We start from the raw sequence: 25,660 nt of genomic DNA, 5'->3' as shown, positions 1-25,660 counted from the left end.
GTCATGGAAACAAAGAGTGGTTATTAAAAAAAGGTTTAAAAATCTATTAAATATTTATATGTGGCTACCGTGTTTACTATTAAATAAGCATCTCTTTTCGGCTACGACGTTTAAAAACCACTTAAGCTCCCCCAACTGCATACCCACCCCTTTATTTTAATGTAGTCGCGTCTCCTTGGTGCTATTAATATTTGTGATTTTAATAGGATTGTCATTCAAAATCCATTTGCTGTGAATAAGAAATGTGCTTCAGTCTCTTCCTACCTCCTCTTGCCAATCCCTGAACTGGGGGCGAGGGGGTGGAAGGAGGGATATTTCGTAGTGGTTTACACAGAGAATGAATGAGGTTAGCATATTTTTGTGTGCCGTAGATAGAGAAGAGAGATGGTACCGGAATATTATTCTCTGCAAAGAAAAATGGATTTGGTGATGCAGCAGATGGTAGCATCTCTGCTCTTGAGCTTCCTCGAAATAACTGTTAATGGGAAAAGAAGAGTTCACACGTATCTCACCTTTTCATGTTTTTAAACATAATATAAAGTAAATAGAATGGGATTTGCTCAATTGTATTTTTTCTGAAAATCTCTATATTAACAATGCACGAAGAACGTTCTCAAAAATCAACCTGACCCCAATATTTTGTGTAATCAGTGTACATAAACTTTCAAACACAGATTCCTTCCGGTAAAATGTATTGTGATAACTGTTACATCTCTTTATCTTTTTTTAGAATATTTGTCCAACTGTCAATATTCAATAGTCTTCCTTACTATAGATGCTCTTGAGGGGTATTTTATCCTGAGGGGTTAGATTGGAGGGAACCATTTCATAGTCGTTTGTCACTTATCTCGTTACCTTCCTACAGCATTCCTGGTTAGTTTGTATTGTGCACCAGAACTTATGCTGTAGGCAAGGTTTTTATGATGCAAACAGCTACAAATACTGGCTAAGGCGTTCACTTCCATTGACCAAAACATTCTATTATTGATTGGGTACGGGAAAAAGATATTAACATCTCGTGTGCCCCACTTTCCTCTCTCTTTTTTATCAGAAAGCTATAACTGAAAGGCTGAATATCGCCTTTGAATCGTGTGGAAAATGTACCAAAGTTCAAACTTCCTTCTGGGAATTTTAATAGCAGAAATACATTTAACTGCCAATGATTGAACGAAGGTAGATAAAAAGTAGTTATGGGTGATAAAAATAAAGCCATGTCAGCAAAGTTCATACAAGAGATCAATGGTTTGGGATATTATGGGAGTTAACAATATTTCTATTTCTTTTCTGGGTTATGTTCTCGGTGATTTAATTAAAATTTTAGCTTTAGTTTCATAATAATATCCTAATAATATAAATAATATTCATAATAATATAAATAATATATCCTAATAATATAAATAATATATATAAAATATATATCATTTTTTTTATTATTTCTCAGATAAATTACATACATTATAGGAACACAATTATGCATAACAAATACTTTCTCGTACTTAAAGTTTTTTTTTAATAATAATAATAACAATAACTGTTTACAACGTATATTATTATAATATTCATAATGATGATTATTACAGATGTTTCTTTGCAATTTTACACTCTATATACACAATATCAATGGATATAATCGCTCTATATTGCAAACTTTTGTTACAGTTATTACATACATTACTTACATTTGTTTACATATGATACTTTACATATATTTGTTTACATATAATACATACATTACATACGTTGCTTTACATGTGATACGTACATTACATGCATTTGGTTACATATGATACATCTTGGATGAGAACTAATTTCTCTGCTTTTATCCTCGAAGCTTATATGCAAGCTTATCTGAGGATGACACCAGTTGGTTATTATTATTATTATTATTTTTTTTTTTTTTTTGCTGTGTTAGGAAGCTACGAAATCTATGATTGAGAAATTCGAGCGCGGATATATTATTTATATATCCTAATAATATAAATAATATATATAAATATATATATTCATAATAATATAAATAATATATATAAATATATATATTCATAATAATACAAATAATATATATAAATATATATATTCATAATAATATAAATAATATATATATATATATAATATATATTTATATTCATAATAATATAAATAATATAAATAATATATATATCCTAATAACGACAATCTTAGGCCTTATAAGGACTGGCTTGTTCCAAAGATTGTCGTATAAATTACACGATAATCTTCCTAAAAGTTCTAAAGAGAACTGGGCGATGGACTGAGTCCTTGATTCTTTATCCCGTCATCTGAATGAAGAAAATCTGTGTGGATGGAGTGTTATTGAGCTAAAAGCTCTAGTCATGGCTGTGTAACGGCAATAGCCGAGTCTCAGTCAAAACTTCATTGGCTACAACATTGCCATCAGCTACCCTGGAAGTCCTAAAAAGAACTGGGATGTTCAGTCTTCGAAAGCATCCGCTCATCTCTTATATAGTCCTTATAAGGGCTGGCTTAAAGGGGCGAAGCAAGAATGCTTTTCATCTTCCCCGTTATCTGTAGAGGACAGTGTAGGGATCAGGTGTTATTGCGCTTTTAAAGCTCTGATCATCGCACGAGAGTAACAGCAATAGCCAAGCCTCAGTTAGAACTTCATTGGCTACAGCATTGCCATCCATTACCCTCCAAGAGTATTAATTACCGCATCTCATGGTCGATTAACCTGCCCTCGCTCCGCTCATCTCTTGGAACAAGAACAAATATTAAATAAATACAAAAAATATTTAAGTGTTCTTAATAAATCCCAGTTAGTAACAAGTTAATAAAGATATTTACTTAATTTAAATTAAGATAAAAGTTATTTAGTTTTAAAAAACTTAAACTATGTTTGTATTTTTATAAAATTATGTGCAAAATTATTTCTATTAACTCTAATCTAGCTTGTTTGTGTTTAGAATGATTTTTTTTTTGTTTTTAACTCTATTCATTCTAATTGTAAGTTTAAAAACTTAAAATAGAAAATTACAACCGTTCTAATTTAAGAATAATTTTAGTTCTTACAATTAGAATGAGTAGAGTTAATAACAAATTTTCTTTGGGAAAAAAAATGGAAATTAAGCTGTTAGAATTAAAGCCAGGGATAGTTTAAGCTGCGAGAAAAAAAAAACTGCATTACGTCGACCATTTTCTATATTCGTGAACTAATAATAATAATAATAATAATAATAATAATAATAATAATACAAAAAGAAGGAGAAGGAAACGAAATCCAAATTTCCAAATATAGTTTCTGGGTTTACATACTCCAGGTTTCCGGACCATATAAAAATAAATAAAAAATAGGTTATATATGTTATAAAACAATGGATTTACAAAAATCTTTCGTGGATAGGAATCATATTGAAAAAGAAGATGATGATAAGAATAAGCGACGATGATAATAATCAGAAGAAAGAGAAGTAGATGATGATAATCGGAAGAAAATGATGATGATGATGATGAGAATGATAACTACAAGAATAAGTGACCGCCATGATAATCAGATGAAAAGCAAAAGTGACGGTTATGATAAGCGACGATGATGATGATTGGAAGAAGATGATGATGAGAATTATAACTACCACAATAAGTGACGATGATAATAATCAGAAGAAAGATAAGAAGATGATGATGATAATCGGAAGAAAATGATGATGATGAGAATGATTACTACAAGAATAAGTGAGAGTGATGATAATTAGATATCATCTGATTATCATCAAAAAGAAGAAGATGGTGATGATAAGAAGAAACGACGATGATAATAATCAGAAGAAAGAGAATATGATGATAATCGGAAGAAAATTATGATGATGAGAATGATAACTACAGGAATAAATGATGATAACAGAGGAAAAGAAGAAAATGATGATTGTGATAAGCGACGATTATGATGATTGGAAGAAGAAGAAGATGATGATGACAATGATTACTTTCTGGAGAAAAATTTTACGAAAATTAGAGAATGCTTTTAGGATAAAAATGAGTGAAAATGAAATATTTCTAAAGAAAATATTTACAAAACTTCCTTTCTCATTCCTCGTCTATTTTTTGTGAAATTCTATCTGAAATAAGAAAAATGTTTCACTCTAATTGTTTTAGAAAAATTTTAGAAAGAAACTTTCGAAATCTTGCAAAAAAAAAGTCTGTGCAACAGAAAAAGAAATATTGAGAAGCGGATGTTGCTCCAAATGGAAGAAAAGATGACAGTAAAAATAAAAGCGAAGGAAGAGAGGTCTTATTAGGAAGAGCAGCAACAAGTGAATGGAGGGATGCTGCCAACTTTCTCAATGGATTGTTGATTGTTTATTTCCAGCTCCGAGCCAAACATGCCTTTAAGATTCGGGAAAATACGACAACACGAGACTTTTTTTTTTGTATTCAGCCGTGTTCTTAGCGCCCTCTGTATTCCGTAATACTAATCGCTTGTAGCGTTGTAGCCAACACTGTACGCAGATCACACCCTGTGTCGAGTCACTCTGGGCAGGTTAAGAGAACGCCCGAAAATATCCACGCATGGAATGCATGATGACCTCCACACCGACTGCCGCAGAATATGTAAGCTATACGGTGTTGTCCCTGACTACATACAAAAGCCACGAGGAATTCCAATGCATCCTTTTTTTTTTCCTTGTTCTTGTCCACCACGTGAGAGCCTCGACCGTTTCCTAGTCAGCAAGTTGTAACATCTTGTGCTGCGTTGATTTTAAAGAGCGGAAGATCTCTTCAGAGCGGCCGTTTATTCATTGGTGCATCTACGACACTAACGCTCGGACAACAACTTAATCCTTCTTTCCCCCTCCCCCTCTTGTGTCTTTTAAATAAGACATCATTATTTCAATCTTGTTTGTTTGTTCCCAGACCACTTCCAGTTGTAGAGAGTCACTGAACAAAGAAGAAGTATCCTTGATATTAGCAAAATAAATTTAAACTTACATATAAACCCCATCCGCTAAAGGTTGTAGATCTATCATGAGGGGTGATTAATGCGTAGCAATGAGAAAAGCCCTGCTTTGGAGTTGAAACATGGAATGTGAGACTCTTTTGTATCCTCTTACTTGTCCACTGTCGTCCCTTCAATAACCAAGATGGTATCTCAGACTCAACGATGAAATTCATGAAATTCTATTTAGAAACATCCATGAAGAGTGGAATTCAAACGCATGGAGGACCCTAATAAAGTCATCGAGAGTATCTCTTTTAAGTACTTTTACAGTGCAGCACATAAAGATTATTCTTCCTGCGATGTCGTTGCCTTGACAACAATCAAAATGGAGTCTATTTTTTCTCTTCCATCTCTCGTAGGCAAATTCCAAGTCCTGCATGCAAGCAAGCTGCTTAATCATTGTATTCAAAACACAGAATATTTCACAAGCATGCATGCTTCGGGATTTGAACCCGAAACCTATTGACTGGAGAGAGAATACGCTAACCGGGCAGCGAAAAATAATCCAAACTTTCTTTGGGAAGTTTGGAAATAAATATGCGAATGCATTTATGATAAATTAACATTAAGGAACGTAATGGATTTTTGATTAAGCTGTCATCACCTTTCGTACCGTGAGGAGACTAAGAGTTACATATTTTTATCTGCCTGTTATTTCTTTAAAACCGGAAAACCCAAAGAAATATTCTAATACCCCTTTGTTCTATCTGAATTCAACTTTTAAGGAAATGGACTCAATTACCACTTAAACTATTATTTACGTCGTCTGAATTTCATCAATCTTTGTTGCTTTTATTAAAATAAAAACCGGAGAACTCAGAGAAACTCCAATAAATCCTCCTCCGAGATTAATTATGAGACTGTGGCCAACCCGTATTTTCAATTGCATTTATGAGTTTCGGGTCTAGTTTTTTGATTCGGTTGCAGGAAAACAAAATCGGAACAAACTCCGTGATATTATTGTCTCACATCATGCAAAACACAACGCCATGCATAGTTATGCCATGAGACTGAAACTGAAACGTTTGTTTTAAGATAGAAGACTTGACCGTCGCTACATATTATAAAGAAGCTGTAGGACATGTTTGTTAGTTTCATATATTTTTAGATTGGTTTCACACTGGCGTGAAATCCGGAGAAAATCTTATTGCTTGTATTTGCGATAGGTAAAAAAAGTTGAGTCGCACATGCTTTTATCAATGAGATGTGTGGTCTAAAGCTCGTATGACCATTTTGTGGTTATGATACCGGAGACTCCAGAGGGGAAAAAGTCCGAGACCGGTAAAATGAATTTTAGTTTCTCACTACGGATTGAAACACGATCTTTTCAAACAAGGAGTGTGCAGTCCCTCCCATTTCTACCCATATAACTGATGGATTTATTCCTAGCCTTCCTTACGAATGGTGGGCCCTCATAATAAGGGATTAAGTACGTATTAATGACTGTAGATCCGTGTGTGTGTGTGTGTGTGTTCATGGACCGGTTTGTCTGTTCTGAGGGACGAAAAACCCGAGTGTCCGGGTGAACCCTCCCCCCTCCCCCCAGTATGAGGCTTAATAGATATACACGGATAAAGACAAAAACTCGGAACAAATAATTTTGGGATATGTTTAAACTCTGTGCTCTGGTTAAATGTGTCCGTACGTCGTAAACGTTATAAAATTATTCCATTTTCCGATTTAAAAAAAAAAAAAAAAACTGCATCTGAAAGCGAACAGTTTCTCTTATTGTCCACCAGCTGGCGCAGTTATCTTACTAAGACATTCATCATACTAAGACTCTTGCCAAGTTTTGAATTCCACGTCCTTATTAAAACCTTTCCTATTAATTCAAAGAGGATACGGTTTAGTAATTAATTTCCCTACCAATCTTTCCAGTTATTAATTTTTTCCCTTTTTTATTTAAAGCTCCATTTCCCTTTGAGTGTAGCAATCCGGAAGTTAATTTCATAAGTTGGTTATAGAAAGATTTGTCGATATTCAAAAATCTCCTTTGAATGCTTCATTTCGGTAGTGCTTTTGTTCGAGGCTATATTAATATGTTTGCTATCGATTGGATCATCGATTAGTCATTATTAACAACAATGTAGCACAAGTAAAATTCCTGCTTGGCTGCAGCTAATAATCCTTCTTGCTCTGTTGTGTATATCAAATGCATTACGTAATCTCAAGTCCAAAGAAGGATTTTTTTTTCCTTCAGCAAATGACGCACACAATTAGCGTCCACATCTCAAAATTAGCCCACAGGTGACTGACAATACAGGACAATATGCTATTAGGTAGAAGAAATTGCTTCGTATGGATAATTTAGCTAAACGGTATTATAACTCACCGACTTAAGGGGAATTTTATCTATGCTTTTCTTAAACTTGTTTCGATTTTTTTTTTTTTTAGCGCGACGTCTAGCGGGATACATTTATCTTCTCTATTAATTGGAGAGCATTTATAGCTGAGGGCTTTTGAAAGTAAGGGAATTGTGGATGTTATATTTGGAATTTCGACGTGGATTTATGGCTGGCCTTTTGTTAAAAGATTCTATTGTTAGAACACTGGTGAAAATTCGAGATAGGAACAAAAGAGAATATTGGTTTTATTAGCGCTCAATCCGCAGCTAAAGGACTAAGAGTCATTGAAAGCTGGGGTAAGAATGTTAACTTTATCTTAACTTAATTCTTAGTAGGTGCATAATAAAATACTAAAATATAGTAAATAACTTCTTAAATTATAAAATAAAAAATTAATAAATAAAAGATAATATTATAGATCCATCCATATTTTATAGAAAATATATTCTTATATATCCTCTGGTAATACTCTCACTTCATATCCTGAGTTGCTTCGTCTATAAATCCAAATAACTTATATAAGTTGGACTAAAATCTTTATTCTCAGTCAAGCAGATGACATCATAGACATATTAACGCCATAAAAAAAGCAAAAACGATAGGCAACACCTTATTTTTTTTAACGAGGCTAAAATTTCAGTGCGCATAGTGCGTTAAAATATGGCCGATTTTATTTTTTTATTATTTTTTCTTCAATTCAAAAGAAGTGAAATTTTATAGTTATTCCGTGTGTTTAACTTTTTTTCTTTTTGCATTTTCATCTTTACAATGAGCTCACAGTAAGTAGATATGTAGCATCGAACTCAGAAAGGTTGAAAGTAGTGTCGAACATTCTACCAATGTCAAATATTCTACTCCAGAGTTTCCAATTTTGCTCTTGAGTTAGTTTGGTCACACCTGTCTTAATCCAACAAACAAACCAAAGTCATAAAAAAAAACAATAAATAATCTTAATAAAAATGGCAGTGAAAAATTACTACATTCAGTTGTGACGGCACCTAGGATACTAATTTACGAACACGATGATTTTCACCGATCCAGGATGTGTCGCGACAGGCATAAGCTATGGCTTACCGAAAGGTATGAATAACTGCGTGCATTTGAATCGCATCTTAAAGACACTTTTATTTCGATTCTCTAAATAAAAGAATCAGAAACGGTGATTGTTCTAAATCACGTGACTATCCACCAATCAGCATCAAGCACAACAAAGCGCTTCAATTTCTGTCCAATGGAAATCCGATCGCTACACTAAACACGATTGAACTTATTAACCGTGTAATGTTGGAAGACACTCATGTATTGTTGAGAATAATTTTTCACGCATTTTTGCAAAGTGTATCAAGTTAAAAAAAGTGACTGTTTATTTTTCTAGGACTGTTAACTGTCCTTGTCTATCACCTTCTTGGCTAACATCGCTTCTTTTGTCTCGCGCTAGCTTTGAGTTGGCAGTTGTCAAAGCAAAGCATTGTTAGTTACTTGTCAACAATCAATTTATCTAATTTCTATGCAAATTTTTTTTTCCCTAATCGTCTGCTAAGTACAAAAGTCTCACTTTCTGCGTTGTTTGCAGTTTGGAATAAAACGAGGTAATTTGTTCGTCAGCCTTGAATCTATTGATATAAGAGAATGGAGTCTTGAAAACTAAGATAGTTTGTCTCTAGCAAAGCTTAATGTAGCCAATAGTTTCGTAAATATATGGATAAATAATTAATTAAAATATAATTACTTTTTAATAATAAATTAATTATATATAAATAGAAATTTTTATATTTTTTCTTACTTTGCTGATTATTTTAAAAATAATGTAATACACCTTTTATTTATTTATATGTTAGAAATATATATTAAACAGTTATTATTACAAATTTTTGGTAAATTGGCAGAGAATTGAAATGAGTTTAGGTAATAATAATTTTATAACCCTTATTTGATTTTCTGTGTAGCAGAACTATCACCGAGTTGCGAAAAATAAAAAAAAAAAGCTACGGAAATAATAAACTGGAGTTTATAGTTTCACCTCTTATCGTATGATTGCGTCATGGTACATTACCACATCTCTGTATCTGTAATTGCAATGTGACGTGTCTTAATAAAGATTTGCGTGTCTTCTTACCGATTATAGCACTGGATCTCTTCTACGTATGAAATTAGTGATGCATCCCACCACAGAAGTAGATTAAATCTGAACTCTCTCTCCCGGAAGTTGAGATGGAAATAGACCAAATAGAACAGATGTACTTAATATACCGTTGATAATATCTGATTTCAGTTTAAAATGCTTTTTTTTCCTGTAACACTGATTACCTTAAATGTAGAGTATTTTTTAATAACCTGCTTTCTTTAGAAACGTTATTTATAAATACGTATACTATGCACGGAAGATGTGCAAGTTGGTGCCTACATTAGAACATATAGGAACTATAGCTCATGTTTTATATATAATAATAGCCTCGAGGGTTGTTTAAAATAAGCTGGGATGCAACCAAAAGTTTTCTATTAGTCTTATGCCAAACAAAGCTCTTCCAATGATCTATAATTAGATCGTGGATAGTTGAGGATTTTTTTCTAGAAGAATAGTCAAATTATCTAGTGCTAACATATTTTTAATCCATTAAAAATATCAAGTAATCTACATTAGTGCGTATATCATCACCAATATAAATATTTAAAACATCTCCTAACGCCACCTAACGGAAAAATGTTTGAGATTTAGTGATAAATACGTTATTTATTATATCAAGAGGTAAGCCACGCCCTATGAAATGACGTCATAACTTGACGCTTGTGTTTTTCAACGTGGTTCAGTAAACAATCTACAATTAGGCTTAACTCAGCGGTTTAAATAAATCTAACCTATTTTAATATAGAAATCCTCTGCGATCATGAACTATGTTTCTAGGCGGATTTCTTTAGAGTTTTTTTTTTTTTTTATCTTGATATCCTTTATTAGTGTTTGACGTCTACACTCTTTTACAGACGATGCATTCTCCAGCAGCAAAGATCACTTGAAGCTGTTGTACGAAGCCATCTTTTGCAGAGTGACGCATATTCCCCGATGGCTGGCAACACGACAGGACAAATCCTGGAGCACTTCAATCAATCGATCCACTGGATCTATAGGGATGTTGATTTATTGAGCTTAAACAGGGTCTTCCTTTCAAAAAGTCGGTGCAGTTGAAAGGGGAATATAGAGCTCGTGCTACGGGTAGCAGACAACAGTTTCTCTCACCCGACAAAAGGTGGGCAACTGAAGACGAATAGCATGGAGAAGTTGGACGCTTTGTCATGCACGCCCGATTAACTTTTCCCCTTCTAACCAACGAATTCTGAAAATCCGATTTTTTGTCTGCTCTGCTTTTTTCGCTCTATTATGGGGTCAAGAGTGCTACGAGCTACAGCCGCAGAAAACGGGACTTTGCGGGGTGAGAGACGCTGGGGGTGGAGGGGGGGCGGAGGATAAAGTAGTTGACGATCGCAAAAGTTTTCTGATTATCTGAATAAAAAAAAAAGAGAGTTTGCAAGTCTCCAAGGAAGTAGAGAATGAAGAACTTTTTTCCCTTTTCTCTCTCTCTCTCTCTCTTTTCTTTCCTCTTGGGCAAGGTACAAACATCATTGACGTCATTTTCAAAAGGAATCCCCCCTGCAAAACCGAGTAAGAGGAGTAAAGACAGAAATTCCCGATTTCTCCAACCTACTAAAAAAAAAAAATCGCTTTGAGGAAAGCGACGAAGCGCCCTCTGACGTTAATCTTGGGAAGTAAGTGAACAATTGCATTTTCGATGTTTTAGAGATGAAAACGCACTAAGAACGGTCGCAAACGATTCTTTCTCGTCACTATGGTAACACTCACCCCCCCCGTTCATCCATTAGACGTTGCTATGTAATTAATTGACGCAATTGATATTATATCGTACAGTTTTCTTCTCTTCCGGATCTGATCACCTTCGTCCCAGGGTGTTAGAGCGCCCTCTGTCGTCAGTTAATTAGCACACCCTTTTGTTAAATTTAAGATGGAATTATTTTTCTTCTTTGTACTGATGACATTTTTTATGAAGGGATGCTGTCACCTTGGCAACGCTACGTAGATGAATTACAGTACAAGATTTTAATGACTTGCCACTTCTGGCTGCAATTATTACTACAAGTTCTATAGCGTCAACATATGTCAATGTAGAAGTTAATGTTCTTCTTAATTAAGTCAGACATTATCAGAACACCTTCCCAATGGAGACAACCAATGTTGTAACACCTTAAAGCCGTTCGTTAACTTGTGTACGATTCGGTAATGAACATAGCAAATTGTACGACTGCTGGCTGAAAACACGTCGCATGTCTCACAGGGACTTGTTATGGCCAAGAATAAATTGGGTAATTCCTTAATGATCAGCTATTGATGGTGATGCAGTAGACAGAAACTTAGGTGCTAAATAAGATTGATAAGGGGAAATTCTGTAGTTGTGGACGGGAGTATGATGATGAGTCCAAGTTTGAGCCACGACTTTATGGCAATCATATTCTGTATGAGGAATATCATTTGTTATTGAAAATTAAATATAAAATTTTTAAAACTTTTAACTTAGTAAAAATATATAAAATTTCTTATATACTATAATATGCTAATTAACAATAAATAAAAGTATTAAATTATTAACATAATTTTAGATATTATTTTAAATATCATAAAACACCTTTTTTATTTTTATAAACTATTTAATATACTCATTCATTTGATTCGCAAAGTGGTGATTTTGGATTTACTTCAAATCATTTCATTGGAATTCCGAAAAAGTCATGGTAAACTACCCAGGTGTCACAAAGCAATGCTACAGGTGTGGCTCCCACGAACACCTGGGAGCAGAATGTGCCAGGGCCAAGTGCAGCAATTGTGGCGAATCTGGCCATTTACTACCACATTGCACCAACCCCTGCAAGAAATGCCACCAAAAAGACCACAGTTACAATGTGTGTCAACACAGAACATCAGCAGAACGAATGGGGGGTGCGATACAACCACTTCCCGTTCCTCCCCCCCTTAGCTCTGACAACACAGAACCACCAAAAATACCCACCCCGCCCCCGCCACCGATATCAACAGCCCAACCCAAACGTGGCAAACAAGAGGGGTTCAAACAAGTATCACTGGGTAAAACCAAAAAGTACAGAAGCCAAAATTCAACAGCCAGCGTTCCCCCCACCACCACGAACGCAGATACAACCACAGCATCTGCCACAGAGGAAATGGACACCTCTACAGCAAAACGTCAAAGGGAACAGGTAGAAGACGAACAAGCTTCGTTTAAAAGGTTGCCTATGGGCGGAAACCCTACTACCCTCCCCACGACAGGAACAGAACCCACCCCAGCACCATTCCCTAAAATAATTCCAGGGGGAGCTACTATTCTCCACCATGTCCAAAAAGACCAGGACGGGTTCGAAAGAATCCACAACGCCATAGAGAAAAACGGCGAGCCACACTTCTATGCCCACTACACAAAGGGTTCATCAAAACCCTGTGTTGGCTTGGAATGGGACAAACTTGCCGTGCCAGATATTCTAAATGAGGAACAAAACTCCTTTAGAAACTCCATTCTAGCCGCCAATATGGGCTTACATGACTGCGACATCACAGCGCTATACCAAGCACTAATCAAAATAGTTACCGAAGAGACACTAAAATTCTAATTGTCCCGCCCTATAACTACACCACTAAAATGAACAACACTTTTCGAGTCGCCACTCTCAACATTAACGGTCTGCGCTCCTTCAATGCACAACGCGCTGTTTGGAGCCTAATCTTACTGCATGAGGTTCATGTACTCTTTCTTCAGGAGACGCATTTTTATCAGTACTGGGACATAGAAAACTTCTCCAGAAGCTTCCCCGTTCAGAGCTTCTGGTGTTTCGGAGAGCGCTGTGCGAGGGGGGTGGGAATCCTTATTCGTCAGCCTATTCTAGGCGGGTTTTTCAATGTACAGAAAGATGCTGCAGGACGTCTAGTCTCTATAGACTGGAAGTTTGGAGGTAGAGTCATCCGCTTCCTTAATGTATATGCCCCCAACAACGCCCACCAGCGAAGCGGGTTCTTCATGTCCATAGAACCCTATTTACACGGGGCTCAGTATATCATCGCCGGGGGGGACTGGAACTGCATCGCTGACGCAAGAGTTGACAAAGTTGGTGGCAACATCAACTCCGGTACCGGTGGCTCTAGGGAACTGCAACTCTGCTGTGATAATGTCGACCTCATCGACATCTGGAGGGAACATAATCCAGACACAGTGGGTACCACATGGGCGAGCGGAGGAGTCGCAACGCGACTAGACCGCCTCTATATTTCCAGGAACCTTGGGCCACAAGTTATCTCGGTCAGGCATATAGCGGTTGGTAGCTCGATAACAGACCATAAAATGGTTCTGATGAACATCGAACTACCCGAGGTCGTAGAAACATCGAAAGGACCCTGGAAAATGCCTCCAAGCTTCCCCAAAATTTATAGCAAGGATTTGCAGCTGCTATGCGAAGGAAGGAAAAGGGCCCACTGGGACTGGGACACGTGGGCCCAGTTCAAAACCGAGGCAAAAGAGCTCTTCCAAAACATCTCCAGAGAAAGAGCTCACGCGCAAAGAAAAAAAATGAGAGAGCTGTACCGAGAGCTAGGGTGGTACCGGGCTAACCAGAGAAACGGTATTCCTAGCGATTCGCTTATTAAAGCCGTGGAAATCGAACTCGAGGCACTTCGACGAAAAAAAGTCGCCGAGCTCGATTTTCGCACCAGATTGTTTCTCCGGCAGGCGGAAACACCTTCGGCCGCTTTTTATAACCGGCAGCGCATAGCAGCACAAGATGAGAAAGCGGTTCGGCAAATTCATGCTAACGGGCAAACACTCACAACCACGGGAGACATCCTGCGGCAATTTTCCCAGCATTACACGAGAACCTATTCCGACGAAGCTGAGGAGACAGGCGACTTCGGAGTGTGGAACATTGACAACATGCCTGAACACCTCAGAACTCTTCAAAAGAGACCAATCACTTCGGAAGAGGTTACTCGAGCCTATAAACAGCTTAAGCTACGGAAAACCCCTGGCCTGGATGGGCTAGGCGTTGAGCTCTATCGCTCAGCCTGGAACTTCATCTTGCCTATCCTGGTCTCACTATTCAACAGCTTCCTATTCACTGGTGACGTGCCTGCTGACTTCGTTAGCGGGTACACAATTTTCATCCCCAAGAAAGGGAGAGACCTAAATAGCATGGGTAGCTGGAGGCCCATTTCCTTGACTAACACAGACTACAAATTATTCGCAAGAGTAATTTGTAACCGTCTGAAGTTGGGCATTGGGAATGTGCTAACCAGCACTCAAGTATACGGAGTTCCGGGAAGATCGATGGCGCTCAACCTCTTCCTGATAAGAGACCTTCTTCGCTTTGTGACGAATAAGGAACTCCCACTTGCACTCGTATCAGTAGACTTAGATAAAGCGTTCGATAGTGCAAAGCACAACTTCCTGCACTATATCCTAGAGAAAGTCGGAGTGGCGGCCTGCGTAAGGGAAGCAATCAAAAGCATGTACAGTAAAACAACAACGCACATTGCGATTAATGGGTTTCTTTCAGAACCCATTCCCATACGCAGAGGGGTTCGGCAAGGCTGCCCCCTTAGCCCCCTTCTTTTCTCTTTAGTACTAGAGCCTCTTCTAAAAAAAATTGATGAGACGCGCGCAGTAAGAGGAATACCGCTACCATTAGGCTCCAAACAGAGCAAAACTGTCGCATATGCCGATGACATTGTCGGAACCCTTAGGGATTCCGAATCGATTTACATCTTCTTCGGCATACTGCGAGAGTTCAGCGTGCTCAGTGGTCTTCACACCAACCCAGAAAAAACAAGAATCAAAATTTATGGGAAATTCGACCCTGCCAGTCTTCCGTATGGTCTGAAACCCACAACCGGCCCATTAACAATACTAGGAATTCCCTTCCTAGAGACCCCAGTGTTGCAAACACAACACTTAATAGAAATGTGTTGCGAAAAACTAAAACCCTTCAGTCCCAACTACCTATCATTCGAAGGTAGAGCAACAGTTATCAAAACAGTCCTAAAACCAATGTTACTGCACACCATTAACCTCACAAACATAACAGACACACAAGACAACGCCATTCACAAACATATCACTAATTTTTTCTGGAACAACAGGAAACACGAGGTGCGCAGGGCATTTCTCCATCTTCCACCCACACAAGGGGGATTCGCCCTGCCAATCCTCAAATACTGCCACCTAACCAACGCTGCTCAGACCATACGGAAAGCACTGGCATCAAATCACCATTCCGGCAATCTGATGAAATACTTCTTAGGATTTTTCCTACCCTACTTCGGGATTACTGGCCACGCCGGACCATGTGCAGAGACGGTGCCTGAGTGGTACTACACAATATGTAAACTTTTTAAAAAATTGGCAACGGATGGAGTTCGAGTGCTTCAGCTCAGCTCAAACAAGCTGTACTGGAAAATTTTTGACAGCTTTGACTGGGAAAAACCCGATCTGGGCACAAACGAAGAGGTGCTGTTCACCAACATAAAAAACAGCTGGGGGCAGCCATTTCACCGGGACTTAGCCTGGAGAATCGCCTACGGCAGACTCCCGGTGAAACTCGTAAAATCAGCTTACAACCCGCGACCATGCAACCCCTTCTGCGACGTCTGCGGTGCGATAGAAACCGTAGGGCACCTCTTCTTTCACTGCCCGCCAGCACAGCGTGTTTGGCACAGACTGGCTGAGGTGCTTGCGATCCCAGCGCTCACATTCCCCGAAATAGTATTTCTACAGTTTCCTTCCCCAGTAACCAAAAACAAGAAACACCTGATTTTCCTAATAAATGTGATTAAGCACCACATTTGGAAAACCAGGAAAAAACACCTTAACGAGGGGGATCGCATCTATCTCCGTGTTAAGAACTGTCTCTCAGCCTACCTCCGCCGCTTCCTGGAGCAGGAAAGGTACTTACGGGGAGAAGAGCGGTTCCTGAGGAGATGGTGTGATCCACCAACCATCTGCCAGATCATACAGGGGGGATTTCCGGCTGTGTCTGCACCTATAACACCTTCAAGTTGTAGGTGTTGACGCTATCCCGATCTTCCTTCCTGATCAGCGTTTAACCCACAGGTAGGTCTAGTCCTTTCACAGTTGAAAGTTTTTCTGTCCCCAGGTTGGGGTTGACCTGAACAAACCCGGACTGCGAAGGCCAACATCGAGGTGGTCCCAAGCCCTTTTCAGGGCGGGGTCTTCCGGGCCAGGTCATCTCCCTTCTTTTCCTGGTTATACTGTTCTGGGTTTGCTCGGCAAACTCATTCCTCTATAGAATTGTCTTCCACATAGTCTTTAGATTTATTTACACTTGTTAAGTTTGCCTAGTCTCTCCTTTTTTTCCTTTTCAGGATTTTTCCTTTTTAAAAGTGAAAAATCAACGACCGTTTTAGAAGCACCCCTGGGGGGTCAACAGCTAAAACAGGTCAGCTGAGGCCTCTTTCATCTACTCTACTACTATGCACTCTATCTTTATTTCCTCTCCTACTATCTGCTGAATCTCAGCCTATCTTACTCCACAGGCCAATGATGAGATACGTTGAACTCACAAATTATTATTATTCTAGGTTTTAGATCAAGTGTGTAGTATGGTTAACGTTCATTTTTGTGAACTTTTCTCATAGGTGATTAGCAAATTGTAGTATAGTATAGTATATGTTAGCTCAGTTATTATCGACAAAGCGTCTCATAGAAGCACTTGATAATAAACTACAGCAGCAGATACAGAATAAACCCAGGACTGGGGCAAGAATAACACACTCAGTGGTGGGAATAGCTTAGCTCACCAGCCATGGCTTTGTCGCGTACGCCGACCCTTGGAATCGAAGTTGAAGCTGACCTCAATGTTTGGCCAAAGCCCTCATCGAAAGCGTTGGTGCTGAGCAGATTTTTGGTTTTACTCCCTTTGGTGGTGGCCGCTTCCAAGTAGTAGTAAGGAGTGAACAAACAAGAGACAAACTACTTGGAGGATGCGAGTGTAATGGAAAAACAATAGTTCCATTTTTGGTAGGGAGCATTACCAAACTACTTAGAATCCCCAGATTCCCTTTAGAATATATTGAAACCCATGTAAAGATCATCACGAAATATTCGGGAAATGGGGCGTTGCAAGGTGGAAGTCCTAAATGACGCAGAAATCCCCAAATGGAAGTCGGGTGAAGTACACATCTCCCGCGAGATGAAAATGCCCGTTCCCAACTTCATTATTATTGGATCCGCCAGAGTAATGATAAATTACCCTGGTGTAAAAAAACAATGTTTTAGATGTGATGCCTTCACTCACCGTGGGGCGGACTGTCCTAGAATGAAATGTAAAAACTGCCTCAAAGCAGGCCACAACCAAGAAAACTGTGAGTAGCTTGCCTGAAATGTGGGGTCGTTGACCACAAAGTGGACATATGCCCATCCAGAACCCTTGCTGAAAGGATGGGTGGTGCAATCACACCAGCAACTCCACCAAGCAATGGAAATGACACAGCACAGGAAGCTTCTCCTCCTTTCGAGGCTGCTCCTGATATAACAGAAATCCATACCTCCACGTCTAAGAAAAACCGTAAGGGGAAAACAACTTCCACAAGCAGTAAAATCCAACAAGAAGAAACAGTCGTTATTGAAACTATCAATACCAATATAGATAGGGAAGAAGGAAAGATGGAGGTGAACACCAACACCTCCAAACGGCCATTAAGCCCACAGGAAGAAGAGTTGGTAACGCCCAAAACAGCAAAAGTATCTGAGACCGCCCACCCAGAAGTCCCTCACGCGAAAGCAGGGGAGACTCGCAGCCATCTCATCAGAGGTATCCCAGGGATGGCGGAAAACTTCAAAGAAGCGATGAAAAAATAGGAGAACCTGAACCTCCTCACAGGGGAACATGGATCTGACATCGTCAGCGCAAAATGGGGTGACATTTTCGTTGATGACATCGGCAAAGTCACCCCTGAGCAGGTAGAGGTAGCCCAGGATTTAGACGAGGAGGCAGCTTCGGCGGTCTTCATAGCTCTCTGCAAACTAGACATGGCCAAGGGAAGTGAGGTGGCCAAAAGAATAATAACTGCCCACAACAAAAGAAAGACACAGTAACCACCTTGTGGTGTTTCTGTACACAACTTCACCGGTTTCAGCTATCACAGGTGGGGGAGGACCTGAGAACCCCAGTAGCGAAGGCTTACAGCGAGGCGGTGCAGTTCCTTGTGATCTGCATCGCTCGGGCCAGATCCTTCCTCCACCTCTAAGTTTACCTTTCCATTCCTTCTCCAAATTTATTCTCTCCTTGTTTTGTTACGTTTCCTTTTTAGGATTTTTCCTTTTTTTTAAAGTGAAAAATCAACGACCGTTTTAGAAGCGCCCCTGGGGGGCAAACAGCTAAAACAGGTCAACTGAGGCCTCTTTTACCTACCCTACCACTATGCACTCTATCTTTATTTCCTCTCCTACTATCTGCTGACTCTCAGCCTTTCTTACTCTACAGGCCAATGATGAAGTTTGTTGAACTCACAAAATATATATTTTTAATTTAATTTTTTTCACAATGTATGTATATTGCGTTGTACTCATAGCAGGATGTTCCAAAGAGCAGATGCAATGGAGGAATGTGTTCGGAGTTGAACTGTGTATGGATAGTGACCTGTGGCTAGAGGAAAAGACAGAAGTCGCCGTGTCCATTTCAGTAGAGAAACGACCATGCAATGTAAAAAAGAAATAATACAAAAACGAGTATGAGGAAGTGATGGGAGAAGGCAGTCCATCCATTAGACGGATTGGTTTCTTCTGTATACTTTCACAATCAAAAATTCCAGGGAGGTTTAGAGTGTACTACCTGAAATGTGCGAACAATATTCAAAGGCCGGTCGCATTTGGGATTTATAAAGTATTAGCAGGAGACAATGTTTGGAAAGAAAAAGGATGCCAATTTTTTAGATGAGGATGTAATATTTTTATGATTGGATAGGCCAGATGTGAAAGTCAGCCCAAGAAGAGAAATTGATCTGTATTGAAAATCGGAACATTATCAAACGTAAGAGAGAGTGAATCAGGATCTTTCTTCAGTGTATTAACGACGGGACTGTGTTTTGATCGTACTGAAATTCATGTGAATAATTCTTGACATCATTTGAGAAGGAGAGATCAGAGTTTAAGTCATTGGTTATGAAGATCTAGAGTCATGAATCATTTTAGCATTACGGGGTTTAGAGTGTACTACCTGAATTTGGAAAACCGGTGAGTATATAATATCTATTTCATTTACTAAGCATGAGTCCGGACATTTCGATTTTGGTTTATATAGGGCCATTTCTGGTGGTGAAATAATTTGATAAGTGATTTGAAATTATAAAAACCTATGTTATATATTACTACAATACATACACATAGTACGGTATATAAACCCAAAATGGAAAATTTAATAACATACGATTACCTTGTTTGTTCCAAGGCTAGTTTCTTCCTTTTTATTTTTCGTCGATTTTTGCCAAACGCTATTATATGTGAATATATTATATTTGTTAGAGAAAAGACTGAGGAAAATGTCCTCAGATTGTTTTCAGTTATCAAATACGAAGCTTGTCTGTGACAGTCAGGAGATGACTTCATATGAAAACCATGTCTGACACGGAAATAGCAACAATCTCGTCAATATTTGGTGCTGGACTGATTCAGCCACACTTCCATACCTTCCTATACATAACCTCATCCTTCAGGATGCATTTTTGGTGTTTTTTCCTCCCCTATCCCTCCCACGTTTTCTTTCGACTTCCATTCACATATATGAGAATGATTGACGTCAGAGGGTGTTTCTGTAGCCACCCAATACTTCTGTATGTCGAAAGTTTTGTGTTTCAGCTTTTGCGTTCGTCAAACCCTCTATAAGAATAGCACCTCAAGATCGGGGCACCTCCGAACTTTCAGGTTGCCAAGATATATTTGCCACCGACAAGCCCGGTCACTTGCCAACTGCGATAACTGTAAATTGAAAGTCGTAGCGAGTTATCTGTCTCATAATGCAGCTATTTTTTACCACTCTCGAGGCAGTCTCTCCCCCCCCCATCCAAAACCTATATCTGCACACACGTGGAACTATGAAGACACAACCAAAAAGACAGACTCGATCTCTTCATGGACACAGCTGTCTTGAAATGCAGCTATGGAACGTAGCCGCATCATTCCTCACCCCCACCCCCCCTCTGCGTCCCATCTCAATAATCTGGCTTCCACATACAGCCACAAACAAGCTACAGATGTCTGTCCTTTTTTTTAAAGATGATATGAAAACCTACACAGAGATAGATAGAGAGGGTAGACTAATAGATGAATATATAGAGAGAAAGCACATAAAAAAAAGGTAGATAGATGGATATATTTTTATTCAACTTGGTAAAAATATACGTTTGAAGATTTTGTACCAAAAACTGTTCACATTTTAAAATAGATAACATTAAGAATGATGAAATATAAAAGCAAAAAAGAAAATAATAAAAAAAAGATATCCTTTTGTGTTACCACTAAGGAGACACTGCAGTTTTAGGCAGTGCACGTGAGTCCATATTGTCTTGTGTTTTGCATTTGCTTGAAATGGATTTGAGAGTCCTCTTTCTCTCTGTTGGTGATATTCAAGAATGGGTGTGATATGTAGTTGCCTACATGACCTTTAGACTGGGCGTTTCTCGCACTCGCTGACTTACGATGCTGGTTATCTCTTGTGTAAGAAGACACAGAAAATGTGTCTTCTCTATAGAGTAGATACCAGTAGTGTCCTTGGTTCTGTGTGGCTACAGATGGTAGAGGCAGTGACTACAGTGAATGTGATAACCTCTTTGTTAGCAAAACGGATCGTACAATTCCTTACTTGCTTTTTCTCATTCGGAATATTTGGAGCTTAACGGATATAAGAAAGATGTACCTCCACTGTATGTTTGCATCTAGGATAATCTAGTGTCTTCTGAGAATGACATAGTAGGGCCCATTGTAGGTTGATTAGCATAGCGTGTCCATTCAGAAGTTGAGCGGTATGCACCTGCAAAGAACGAAGCTGAGTACAGTGATATGCATCGATGCCATATTTTCTTCAAGTGAGCAGATGGTTGAAGAAGAGATTTCAGAAGGCGGGAATTTGTGGGAGCTTCGTAGAAATTTAGATACACTTTGGTGCTGTGATATCTAGAAAGGGTTTATGATGGATGCTTCTTTTGTCTTAATACAGAACTGAGTTTTGAAAGGTTAATCACTTTAGATTCTGAATTGGAAAGTTTCTTGGATTCCTTAAGACTCTTTGGGTGGTACACATGATTCATCAGCAGAGGTTTTGAGGAAAATGTGATTTTCCAAGAGCTCAGGTGCCTTACAGAGTGCTAAATAGGTTGCTCAATCAGTTTCTGTTCCAGAGGAAACGTGTAGTTTTGATTCAGATTGGACTGAGGAATTCTTTGGGCAGTCTTTGTAATTTGAAGATATTTCAGAGCACACCTTGACATCCTGTTAATAGTTAGAGTATCTTTTTGGTATTTTTTTGGTATATTGTTTAATTTTGTTGCATCGTACGATTCATTTGATGCAGATTTGCATAATTAAGATTATCGTTCAATTGGAGAATCGTCTCTGTGGGTTTTCATTTGTGTCTCATAAAATAGTACTTTCACACTAGGCGCTTTTATTGACAGAGAGAGAGAGAGAGAGAGAGAGAGAGAGAGAGAGAGAGAAAGAGAGAGAGAGAACAAGGGGGGGGGATAAAAATAGAGAAAAAATAAAAATTATAAATAAAGGAAAAACAAGTCTAATTTTTGATACAGGTTCATCTTAATACATTTTATTTCTTTCACTTTCTCTCTCTCACACACAATCCAACGAAAAGGTCACACAGAAGGTACGAACTCCAGAAATGTCTCCGAATGAAACAAAGGAATGACTTTCTTTCGTTTTTTTTTTCTTAAGTCGGGATAATAATCTCTCTGAAGATGGCAACCGAGCTTTTACGGACGGTCATCAACTTTCATGCGAGGTGATTAATTGGCTTCCAGCTGCCTTGTGCTTCTTCTAATAATAGTCAACCCCCGTAGTTGAATATTTACACTAATACTCGCTTGCATCCCTGGATTGTGAAGAAGATCCAAAGGTTGTCTTCGTTTTTTTATCCGAGTAACACCACCGAATTCAGCTCTGCTTCTGCCGTAAAATATTCTCGCCCTCCCCTCGTCCAACACAGCCTCATTTTTTTTTTTTTTTTGGCTTTCTTCGCTTCATGTCGACAATAAAATTCAGTCCTTCTCTCTATACATCTTTCTATCTCTTTGTTGTTTCTTTCTTTCTGTGTCTCACTCTTTCTATCTATCAAACTCTCACTCTTAGGTTGAGCCTTGGTATCTCAGTCGATACTGACGAAGCCTTTTAGTAGGAAAGACCCGAGTTCGATTCCCGTCTATGAGGGGGAACCTTGATCAGGTGAGGAGTAAAGGTGAGTTAGCGGGACTCGTACCGGCTAACAGAAACCCGCGTTTTTAATCCCTCAAAAGCAGGCTAAACAGGCTCGTGACCACACAATTCGGGAATGGTAGCCTGCAATGACCCCCCCCCCCCCAGCTAGACGTTGTAACTTCTGACCACTACCTCATCATCTCGGATCCAGTCCTGGATACGTCCATACGTTAATAATGACAACTGAGTTTATTTCTTTTTTTTTTATTTTATCTTGAATTTTTCTTTCTATCTTATGTGTCTTTTTCTGTCACTCTTTCTATATCTATTTATCTCTCTCATACACAAACACTATTTTTTTTCCTCCATGCGACCTTCTCTCTCTCTCTCTCGCCCCTTTTCTTTTTTTTTTTTCGTTGTTTCTTTTTCCATCTATCTTTATGCCACGACAAAGATGCCATCTGCTTTGGACTTCCTCATTTTTCTTCGCTCGTATTATGCTGACTATAACTTTATTTATCGGTTTCAAGTGAGCTTGTGATGGCTTCTGCTTTATCCTTCTTCCACACGCACACACACACACACACCGAGGACCTATTTTAACTAAGCGGTGACGTCAGTGCACGATTAGATTAACGTTCATCTCGGTGCGGTGTCAGCACAGTTTAAAATTTTGGCGATGAGTACCGTCTCTATAGAGACTAAATATACACCGGTGGTCTATGATGGCACTCCTAACACAACAGGGGTGTTAATGTAGCCCATTCGAAATAAGAGGGTCACACAGCGCTATTCGGATGCCTTTCATATCATCAACATAAAGAAATACTAAAAAAAGCTGGTAAAGAGAAGCCGTAAGTTGGAAATGGATGGGGGGGGGGGGGAAATACTTAAAGAGACAGAGAAAAATGATTGAAGAACTTCAAACTAAATCAACGGAAAATTGGACGAGCCAACAAGAGAAGGGTGGTGTCGTGCATGAAAAGTACATCCGAAAGATTGACAGAAAGAAGACGAAAATTAGTTTTCGTGAGCGACAGTTTAATTGATTATTATTTTCGTAGCCAAATATAACATCGTTTTATCTCAATTGATTTTCAGCCTCTTCTCTCTCAATTCGCTTTAGTTCCATCCAAGATTCAAGACTGTTTATTTAACTCACCCTAATTCTTCTCTTCGATTTTCCTATTGTTTTTATTCTTGCTTCTCTCTTTTCAATATCTTTCTATCTTCTCTTACCTGTATTTCTTAACGTCCAAATCTTTCTTTTTTTTCTGTTTATTTTTCTATCTTTTATTCCGTCCTGTCTCTTTCTCTCGCCTACTGTCCAGGGGCGGCTCGTGCATAAGCACTGCGGAACTACAGCACCCCCACTTTTTCTCGCTATATAAATATATTTATTAATTTATTTATATTTGCTTGTAATATTTAATTTTATCATCAACAATTCTATACAATTCTCTCGTTTTGTATAAAAAATAATAAAAATCCATCTTGTAGCACTTAGGAGGGCGAAGGACGCTAGCAGCGCTGTGTTTACCATAGTGTCGTACTGCTACGCGCGCAAACATATATACGTCATTGTGAGATGCGAGCTATTAGCATAATGCGGCACTGTCCGTCGCGCAGTTCCACTGTTGTTTATATGCAGTTTGCGCCAGTAGTAGAGCGTTCGTAGTTCTTATTATCATGTTTTATCCGTAAACACGATATATCCCATGATCAGCAAAGAAAAAACTTGAAACTGAACTTGGAGTATTCTACAGTAGGCCCGACATGCATGATTATTGTAAATTAATTGACTTGTTAAAATGTATAACAGAAAATAATTGAGATTGTGTTCTTAGTGAAATTACTGTATTGATAAAAATTCTCTTGACAATTCCTATGACTACATCAGAGCCTGACCGCTGTTTTTTCAACATTAAAGAGAATAAAACATTTCTGAGGAGCACTATGAATCAAGATAGGTTAAATTCTCTTGCGATGATTTCAACGGAGGAAAAAATTCTTCAACAGTCACACAAACATCAAGGAAAAAGTTATTGACCTTTTCGCTCGAAACAAAACAAGAAGAATGGATTTTAGTTTTAAGTAATTTTGAATTATACTAAATTGTATAAATTTATCGATAATAAACAATCTTTTTTCATGTTTAATTTTTTTTTAATTTTTACCATAATTTTGATATTTTATCCAAACACGTACACACTGTGCTTACAGTGTGTATGGATATTTCGAAAGTTGCAGACCCTCCCTCCTACGATTTCAAGCCACGAGCCACCACTGTCACTATCTTCATTTTGATTTCTTCTGTTTTATTTCTCTATCCACTTCTCTCTCTCTCTCTCTCTCTGAGGAACTTCCCCACACTGAGGGCCCCCTAACCATGAAGCAGCTGTCATCCTTCATACAGAAAGTGCGTGGCTCCCCTCACAAATTAACTATAGCCCTTAAATACACCGCAAGAATCCCTAAACTAATATCTCAACTTCAGGACCTACACTCGAAATTGAAATGTAAAAAGAGCAGAGCAGAGGTTAACATGAGCAAAGTACTACCTAATTAATGGGCTACAAACACAATACCAGGACCTATATTAGATTCAACCTACAATTAAACTTTCATAAGCATAATGTCGTTGAGCCTTTATTCTCTCAATGCAAGAGGATGTGCCTCTGCTTTACGCAACAGAATAGTCCTTGACCAGGTACAAAAACATCATATATATACATAATTCTTCTGCAAGAAACAAATATAAACTCCTCATCAAATTTATCTAGAAGATGGGCAGAGTGGCCTTATGATCTACATCACTCTGCAACCAAACAGCATCATGGAGCGGG

At 38.4% G+C, this 25,660-nt stretch overlaps 1 long non-coding RNA gene across 1 annotated transcript in view; it reads right to left on the bottom strand.

The window, feature by feature from the left end:
• Positions 1-19,965, bottom strand: part of LOC150102013 (uncharacterized) — a 102,129-nt gene extending 82,164 nt beyond the window's left edge. Inside the window, exon 1 of the long non-coding RNA XR_016549011.1 lies at positions 19,828-19,965. This is a non-coding gene — a long non-coding RNA (uncharacterized LOC150102013). The remainder of the gene's footprint in view (positions 1-19,827) is intronic.
• Between the last annotated feature and the right edge of the window lie 5,695 nt (positions 19,966-25,660).

Source organism: Typopeltis vanoorti, chromosome 11 (assembly GCF_054136105.1).
Source record: "Typopeltis vanoorti isolate ZY-2024b chromosome 11, IOZ_Tvanoo_1.0, whole genome shotgun sequence".
In the NCBI taxonomy this organism is placed as follows: domain Eukaryota; kingdom Metazoa; phylum Arthropoda; class Arachnida; order Uropygi; family Thelyphonidae; genus Typopeltis; species Typopeltis vanoorti.
This window is presented reverse-complemented; position numbering and strand designations above follow the sequence as displayed.